The sequence below is a fragment of the Macaca thibetana genome, chromosome 10, assembly GCF_024542745.1.
Source record: "Macaca thibetana thibetana isolate TM-01 chromosome 10, ASM2454274v1, whole genome shotgun sequence".
In the NCBI taxonomy this organism is placed as follows: Eukaryota; Metazoa; Chordata; class Mammalia; order Primates; family Cercopithecidae; genus Macaca; species Macaca thibetana.
The window spans coordinates 66,053,785-66,063,185 of record NC_065587.1 but is presented as its reverse complement, the minus strand read 5'-3'; the positions used below and the strand labels follow the sequence as shown (position 1 = coordinate 66,063,185).

Sequence of the window (9,401 nt, the reverse complement as noted above, 5' to 3'; positions counted from 1 at the left end):
ACCATGCCTGTGGGAGTCTGCACTAATGACCAGGGTTAAATACGAACCTCTTCCAGAGCTGCTTCTGATAGTGACTTCAAGTATGTTTCTCATTCCCAGCATAATTGAAAGTCGTCAAATGATTAACACCAGAGGTTAATATCTAGAACAATTTTGTGCAACCTGTGGGCTGCAGGCACCCCAGGACAGCTTTGAATGTGGTCCAACTTTCTTAAGATGTTATGAGACTTTTTTTTGTGATATATATAAATATATAAATAAATATATAAATATATATATTATATAAGCTCTTCAGCTACCATTAGTGTATTTTACGTGTGGCCCAAGACAATTCTTCTTCTTCCAATGTGACCCAGGGAAGCCAAAAGATCGGACACCCCGATCTAGAAGTTAAGAGCCTTTCAGGAAGCTGAGAACAACTTATAGACACCTGATTCTATAACTCTATGAAACTTCTTAGATTTTTTGGTCTTAAAATAGATTGGCCCAGGCGCAGTGGCTCACGCCTGTAATTCCAGCATTTTGGGAGGGTGAGGCGGGTGGATTACCTGAGGTCAGGAGTTTGAGAGCAGCCTGGCCAACATGGCGAAACCCCATCTCTAGTAAAAATACAAAAATTAGCCAGGCGTGGTGGCAGGTGCCTGTAATCCCAGTTACTCAGGAGGCTGAGGCATGAGAATCACTTGAACCCGGGAGGCGGAGGTTACAATGAGTCGAGATCATGCCACTGCACTGCAGCCTGGGTGACAGAACAAGACTCTGCCTCAAAAAAAAAAAAAAAAAAAGTATTGCAGTACGCTCATAATCCCTGTAGGCAAGAGAGAGAAAGCAATGGAGCCAGCCGAGTCTGGAGTCAGAGAGGAGTGGTTGGGTTTGCTGGCTTCAAGACTAGAGGGGTTCTTAATAATATAGGGTGCTATAGGCAAAAGTGGGGGTGTACCCCAGGTATTAGCAGGGTCCAACCCTTGGGTCTAGGGGTAGCATGATATTTATGACAATAATGATGGTGAACATGATAATGGGCATGACCACTCCTGTTTACAGGTGAGAAAACTTTACTCCTCTCAGCAGGACTGTCAGGTCCAAGGAGTAAAATTGGACCCTAAAAAATAGGATTCAACAGTCCTATTTGGGTCAGGGTGAACTCTTTGGCCACAAGGCTGTGGACACCTTGAGGGTGAAGCCAGGTAGGGTGGGGCTGGCTCTGGGGAAGGGCTGGTTCTGGTGGCCTGAGGCGCAGCAGGACTAAACAGGACTGTCCTTCCAGTAACCTCCATCCTTCCTCACCGAGCATGTCCCAACTCCAAACCTGTTTGACACTTGCCTGATAGATTTAAATTGATGCCCTCAAAACTGCAAAACTAGGGCCAGTTCTCCCCCCTTTCTGTCCATTCACCTTCAAGAATTTAATGAGCTTGTCTAGGTTAAAATGTTTTATTCAAGCCCAATGCTTATGGTATCACTGAGGAAGTAAATCCCAAACTAATAGAAGTTGAGTGTAATGTAAAATAGCAATTAATCTCCATCTTGAAGGGTAAGAAAAATTAACAAACCGCTATTCAAATATTTATTAGCAGGAGAGACTGGACAGATATTCTTAGTCTATTACTGGGGCAATTGAAATACAAGGAAACTGGGCCGGGCGCGGTGGCTCACGCCTGTAGTCCCAGCACTTTGGGAGGCCAAGGCAGGTGGATCACCTGAGGTCGGGAGTTCAAGACCAGCCTGACCAACATGGAGAAACCCCGTCTCTACAAAAATGCAAAATTAGCTGGGTGTGGTGGTACACGCCTGTAATCCCAGCTACTTCAGGAGGCTGAGGCAGGAGAATAGCTTGAACCCAGGAGGCAGAGGTTGTGGTGAGCCGAGATCCTGCCATTGCACTCCAGTCTGGGTAACAAGAGTGAAACTCCGTTTCAAAAATAATAATAATAATAAAAAAAGAAGAAATACAAGGAAACTGTCGGGTCCTTAACTGGGCGTGGAGATGGGGTGGGCTTAGGAATGATTCCAGTGGGTAAGGGGTTCAGTGCCAGCCCAGGTGGGTGGGGAGGGGTAAGACCTGTGGTCTCTGACATATTAGAGAGGTGGGCAACATCTGGATGATGGTTCTCCCCTCTTCTTGATGAAATCAGATTACGGTTGTTCAGCCTGACATGATGGTCATCGACACCAGCAGGAGAATTCTGGCCCCTGCCCCAGCCAGAGGCTTAGCCCTGAACCCCAGCCTTGACCCCTCCTACCATTGTCCTGCCTCTATGTTCCCTTCATCTACCTCCTCTTTTTGATGGCCTTGGCAATTCTTTTTTTTTTTTTTTTTTTTTTTTTTTTTTGAGATTGGAGTCTTATTCTGTAGTCCAGGCTGGAGTGCAGTGGTGCAACCTGGGCTCACTGCAACCTCCACCTCCCGGGTTCAAGTGATTCTCCTGCATCAGCTAGAGAATCGAGTAGCTGGGATTACAGGCGCCCACCACCACGCCCAGCTAATTTTTTTTTTTTTTTTTTTTTTGGTATTTTTAGTAGAGATGGGATTTCACCATGTTGGCCAGGCTTGTCTCAAACTCCTGACCTGAAGTGATCCGCCCACCTCGGCCTCCCAAAGTGTTGGGATTACAGGTGTGAGCCACCGCAATTGGCCTAGGCAATTCTTAACCATTCTGGATTTTTCCCTAAAAATGCTGGGCCACTCCCACAGGATTAACAACCACCTGTCCTCCTCCTACCAGTACCCCACCTAAGACTTAAATAAAGGTGATGATAAAGGCCGGCACCTGGAAAACAAGTGTTCAGGCTTCCTTTCCCAGCTGAGGGAGATGCCTCCAAAGATGGCCACCAACAATGCCGGGTGTAGTGGTGCATGCCTGTAATCCCAGCTACTTCAAAGGCTGAGGCAAGAGAATCGCTTGAACCCGGGAGGCAGAGGTTGCCGTGAGCCGAGATCCTGCCATTGCACTCCAGCCTGGATAACAAGAGCGAAACTCCATCTTGTTGAGCGAAATGCCTCCTGTCCCTGGACACGCAGGCTCCCGTCAAGAGGTGGCACTATTTCTCCTCCCTAGAATCTGGGCTGGCCTTGTGACCTGCTTTCACTTGTGTTGGTTCCATGCCTGGCTTGTAAGAGGCCTAGCAGCTTCCATTCTCTTGAAGCCCTGAGCCACTGAGAAGGAAATCCAACTAACCTTCTGGAGAGAGGCCCAGCCAGGGCCCAGCCGGTCCAACCACCCCTTGACAACCAAGGCTGCCACGAAGACAGGGTAGAGGAAGGAACACAGAGACAGGACAATGGGAAGAGCCGTTTAAGGCTGAGGTTCAGGGATGAGCCCCTGGATAGGGAAGGGGCCAGAACCTTTCTATGTGTATCTTGAGTGTTCCAGCCCCAGCTGAATGTGGGAGTGATCCCCAAAAATATCTTGTGGAGCAGAACTTTCCATCTGTGTCTGGACATCCCTTAGAACCATAAAAAATAACTCTAACGGAGGCTGGGCATTGTGGCTCATGCCTGTAATCCCAGCACTTTGGGAGGCCAAGGCAGGTGGATCACCTGAGGTTGAGATGTTGAGACCAGCCTGACCAACACGGAGAAACCCAGTCTCTATTAAAAATACAAAATTAGCTGGATATGGTGGCTCATGCTTCCCGGCTACTCAGGAGCCTGAGGCGGGAGAATCGCTTGAACCTGGGAGGCGGAGGTTGCTGTGAGCCGAGGTCACGCCATTGCCCTACAGCCTGGGCAAAAAAAAAAGAAGAAAGGAAGGAAGGAAGGAAGTGCAGTGGTTAATAGTGAGAGTCAACTCGGTTGGATTGAAGGATACAAAGTATTTATCCTGAGTGTACCTGTGAGGGTGTTGCCAAAGGAGATTAACATTTGAGTCAGTGGGCTGGGAAAGGCAGACCCACCCTCAATCTGGGTGAATAACATCTAATCAGCTGCCAGCTTGGCTAGAATATAAAGCAGGCAGAAAAATGCGAAAAAGTGAGATGGGCCTAGCCTCCTAGCCTACACCTTTCTCCTCTGCTGGATGCTTCCTGCCCTTGAGCATCCAAATTCTTCAGTTTTGGGACTCGGACTGGCTCTCCTTGCTCCCCAGCTTACAGACGGCCTATTGTGGGACCTTGTGATCATGTGAGTTAATACTTAATAAACTCTCCTTTATATATATATATATATATATATATATATATATATCCCATTTATTCCGACCCTCTAGAGAACCCTGACTAATACAATAACACATCATCATTTTAAGCCACTGAGGTCTGCAGTGGAGTAGCATATTAAATAGCAATAAGTAACTGAGACTCCAGCCCTGCTAGGACTAGAGTCTGGCTCCCCCCTGCCATTTTGCATGCTGCAAACTATACTTGGCCAACTTCAGGATCCCCAATTGACACTCACGTGGGGTCTCCTGCTGCTGACCACCTGTCAGGGCTGCTCTGCCCACCAAGCTTCAAGCGGAAGCTCATGCCATTGTTCAACAAACATGGAGTTGCACCTGCTAGTTAAGCCAAGCCCTGTATTGGCCGCTGAGGATTCAGAGACACTCCTGGCCTCTGAGGAAGTCACAGGCCCGAGGGGAGTCAGGCAGGAAGATAACATGCTAAAAGTCAGCGTGCAGAGCGTGAAATAGTAGCAGGACACAGTCCCAGGTGAGTTCAGGAGGTGGGAGTGGCAGCTATGCCCCAGTAGGCTTCATGGGGTGGGTTATTTGAGTGATCAGCAGGGAGTTCTCCAGGCAGGCTGATTTTGTGCTGTCCCCTGTGGCCCTTCTCAATGCCGTTGCCTGCCCTCTGACCCCCTGCTCCCCAGCCCTGGGCCTCTGTGCTTCACCCAGGCAGGTTTTGCCCTCGCTGGAGCCAAGCTCTGCAGCCAATGGAGGATTTTAAGCAGAATGACATGGTGGTTGATGTTAGGTGAGGATTGGGAGGAACCAGAGACTTGGCCAGAGATGGGGAGCTCGGTGACAAGGCAGGTGCAGTGGTTAAGGTAAGAGAATCATGGTGGAAAAGGGGCAAAGATCTGTGCTGAGAATGGAGAGCCTAGGATTCAGAGGAGCCTGGCAACCAGGTCAAAGTGTGTGGACTCCCAATCCAGTGCTCATTCCACTGTCGAGCGAATAAAGAGTAATTTTAAAGGTTAAAAATACAGATGAGTATGTAGCGGTGAATACAAGGATGTCCTCGGGAGCTGTGATTGTGATGTTAAGAAGTTGGAAAGAATCTATCGAGAGGAAAATAATTACATAAATTATGGTAATTCTTACAATAGAACATTATCAAGGAGCTAAAAGGAATGAATTCAGGTGTATGTAACCACATGGGTAAGTCTTGCAAATACACTGTTGCGTAAAGAAAAGCTGCATAATGATATATACGGTAAAAAAAATCCACTTATTTACTAAAATATACGAAACAATATTATATTTTTTCTATGGGTTCCTATAAAATGCGTGAATATATTTTTGAAAGATCTGGAAGGCACTTGCCAAGTTCAATATTTGGAAAGGGCCGTGGACCAGGATTGCAGGAGGTGGGCAAAGAAGACTTGTGCTCCATTTATAACGTTTTTTAAAGAATGGTTCCATTTTACTGACGTAATTAAATATTAATTAAAAATAGAAAACAATGAATTAAGGTTTGACTCATAGGTAGGTACTGTTAATCCCCCAAAATAATCAGCTCAGACCTTCACCCTCTGATTCCTTGCGGAAGCTGAGGTCCTACTACCAGGCACTCATTCTGTGCCAGTGTCTGGGTGGCGGGAGTGTCACTGAGGAAAGGAAGGGACGAGAGTGTACTGAACCCCTGTTGTTTGGCATGTTGTTTGTGGGCCCATGACAAATCTTGTGTCATTGAATTGTCACAGCTACCCTAAGGCGGGGGGGTATGACGATTCTTATTGTACAGATGAGCTGCATACATTTCAGGAATTCAGTCAAATAAATAGTTCAAGATCACCCAGCATGCAAGTGGAAAGATTTGAACCCAGGTCTGTATTGTCCCAAAAGCCATGCCCTTTCCCCTGTACCAAGGAGGAACAAGAGGACAGACAGGCATGGAATCACCTGGGAGCTTTCAAAGCACACAGGTGCCAGATCCTGCCCTCAGAGATGCTGATATGATTGACCTGGGGTGGGGCCTGGGCTTTTTTTTTTTTCTTTTTTTAAAGTGGTGCCCTGCCAGGCTTGAGGACAACTGCCTTAACTGGAGTCCAACTCATTCCTCTCAGATCAACCACCACGGGGTGACTCTTTCAACCATGCCTCCCATTACTGAAGGGCTGTCCTTTTGGACAATGACTTTGTGAGAAGTAAGTGTTTATTACACTTGGGTGCATTTTTAAAAGGTGGCTCACAAACCCTGTCTCAGATTTGAGTTCCCATTTTCTCAGTGCTTTTTATTAGAGAATGCGAGATGGGTTCTTCAAAAAAAAAAAAATTACCCTAAGAAATAAATAAACACCTTAGAGAAGGAGCAGGATCATGAATTTTTAAAAAAGAAATTAATAAATAACCAGTAATAATTTTATGTATTTTATTTTATTTATTTATTTGAGAGTTAGTCTTGCTCTGTTGACCAAGATGGAGTGCAGTGGACTACAACCCCCGCTGTAGATCTCGGCTCACTGCAACCTCTGCCTCTCGGGTTCAATCGATTCTCCTGCCTCAGCCTCCCAAGTAGCTGGGATTACAGATGCACACCACCATGCCTGGCTAATTTTCATATTTTAGTAGAGACGGGGTTTCACCATGTTGGTCAGGCTGGTCTTGAACTCCTGACCTCAAGTGATCTGCCTGCCTCAGCATCCCAAAGTGCTGGGATTACAGGTGTGAGCCACCACGCCCAGCCTAATTTTATTTATTTTAAAGTCAGCGTTTCCTAGACCTCAGGCATTTGGGAGACACCTTCACATTTGCCATGTTTGTATCACCACTGTTCATTTACTTAGTATTTCACTCCAAATCAACATATATTTCATAAACTTAAAAATCTTTATTTTAAAAGATAACTGTGTATCATTGCTAAAAACGAAAAGCAAAAATACTTGTAATAAACACATAACCATAAAAACAAAACATGGTTACTTGGTGTCCTACCTAAAATGAGCTCATATACCACCACTGATGTATGTCCTGTATTTTGGGAAATAGTTCTAAATACTAAATTGAAAAGACTGAAACTTTTAGATAAACTCTTAATGACTCCTAGGGCATCTCTCACCTGGATTATTGCCAGATCCTCCTAACTGACCTTCCTGTTTCTAAGCTCACCACCCAGAATCCCCACCTATTTTTCTCCCAGCCAATGGTATCCCTTTTTTTTTTTTTTTTTCTTTTTGAGACGGAGTTTTGCTCTTATTGCCCAGGCTGGAGTGCAATGGCGCAATCTTGGCTCATTGCAACCTCCCCACCTCCTGGGTTCAAGCAATTCTCCCGCCTCAGCCTCCCAAGTCACTGGGATTACAGGCATGCGCCACCACACCTGGCTAATTTTTTGTATTTAGTAGAGATGGGGTTTCACCATGTTAGTCAGGCTGGTCTTGAACTCCTGACCTCAGGTGATCCACCCACCTCAGCCTCCCAAAGTGCTGGGATTACAGACGTGTGCCACCACGTCGGGCCTGGTATCCTTTAAAAATGTACATCAGATCATGTAATTTCTCCATCCAAACCCTCCATTGGCTCTCATCTCATTCAGGGTAAAAGCCATAGAACCTACTATAGCTGATACGTTTTCTACTCAAAGTGCGGTCCATTGGCCAGCAGTATCAATATCATCTGAGACCTGGTTAGGAATGCAGTATCCGGGCATGGTGGCATGCACCTGTAGTCCCAGCTACTTGGGAGGCTAAGGCAGGAGGATTGCCTGAGCCCAGGAGTTCAAGGCTTCAGTGAGCTATGATTGCACCACTGCACCCCAGCCCGGGTGACAGGGTGAGATCCATCTCTAAAAAAAAAAAAAAAAAAAAAAAAGCAGAATCTCAGATCCCACCCCAGACCTGAATCACAGCCTGCATTTTAACAAGATCCCCGGGTGATTCATAATACACATTAAAGTTTCAGAGGCACCTTAGTGGTCCCCTCACCTACCACAGTCCTTCTCTCTCTGCCTCAGCCACCTTGCTGTTCCTCTACCACACCGATCTTGCTCCTACCTCAGGGCTTTTGCACTTCCTGTTTCCCTGCCTAGAACACTTGCCAGAGCCTGGGTTCCCCAGAAAGCAGAGCCAGAAGAAAGCTCAAGGTTTGTTTCTTCTTTTTTCTTTTTTTCTGAGATGGCGCCTCACTGTGTTGCCCAGGCTGGAGTGCAGTGGTGTGATCTTGGCTCACTGCAACCTCTGCCTCCTGGGTGGGTTCAAGCAATTCTCCTGCCTCAGCCTCCTGAGTAGCTGGGATTATAGGCGCATGCCACCATGCCTGGGTACTTTCTGTATTTTTAGTAGAGACAAGGTTTCTCCATGTTGGCCAGGCTGATCTCGAACTCCTGACGTCAAGTGATCCACCTGCCTCAGCCTCCTGAAGTGCCGGGATTACAGGCATGAACCACTGCGCTGGGACGGCTTATGTTTATTATGTCTGTGTTTACTCGGAGTGCAATCCCAAGGAAGGAGGAAGAGCCAATACAAGGGTGCACCACCAACCAGGTCACCACTTGGTATCAAGCATGACTGATTGCTCGATCTTCTGGAAACGTCTTCCGTGAGACCACATGAATAAAGCCAGCTCAGGACAATCCACCCAAGGGAACAAAGGGAAAGGAATTCATCCACCTGCTTCTGTTCCCACTAGGTAAAGGTTCACTAGCATTGATAATGGCTTGGATTTGTGTCCCCACCCAAACCTCATGTTGAATTGGAGGAGGGACCTGGTGGGAGGTGATTGGATTGTGGGGGCAGATTTCTCCCTTGCTGTTCTCATCATGGTTATGATGAGAGTGAGTTATTGTGAGATTTGATGATTTAAGTGTGTGACGCTGTGAGATCTGATGGTTTAAAAATGTGTGACGCTTCCCCCTTCACTGTCTGTCTCCTGCCACCATGTGAGGAAGGTCCTTGCTTCTCCTTCGCCCTTCCACCATGATTGTAAGTTTCCTGAGGCCTTCCAGTCATGCTTTCTGTTAAGCCTGTGGAATTGTGAGTCAATTAAACCTCTTTTCTTAGTGAATTACGAAGAAATTCTTAGGTAGTTCTTTATAGCAGTGTGAAAACAGACTAACACTGGCGTTAACCCCCTCACTTTCCCAGTAGCTCAGGCACGGGCTCCCAGCAGGTCCCATGTCATCTCCAACCTCAGCGTCAATAGGGAATCTCCAGAGCAGGAGGCGAGGGCAGGTGGCCCAGGCATGAGATCAGTGAGAGCTCGCACAGAGCTGGCCACAGAGTAGCGGCAACTAAGCTGGAACCA

At 46.8% G+C, this 9,401-nt stretch overlaps 2 protein-coding genes across 3 annotated transcripts in view; both read left to right on the top strand.

Moving 5' to 3' along the window:
- The window catches only part of RALY (RALY heterogeneous nuclear ribonucleoprotein), a 414,018-nt gene that overhangs the window by 260,558 nt on the left and 144,059 nt on the right, over positions 1-9,401 (top strand). The gene's annotated exons all lie outside the window — the stretch shown is intronic.
- Positions 1-9,401, top strand: part of CHMP4B (charged multivesicular body protein 4B) — a 264,810-nt gene that overhangs the window by 111,934 nt on the left and 143,475 nt on the right. The window lies entirely within an intron of this gene.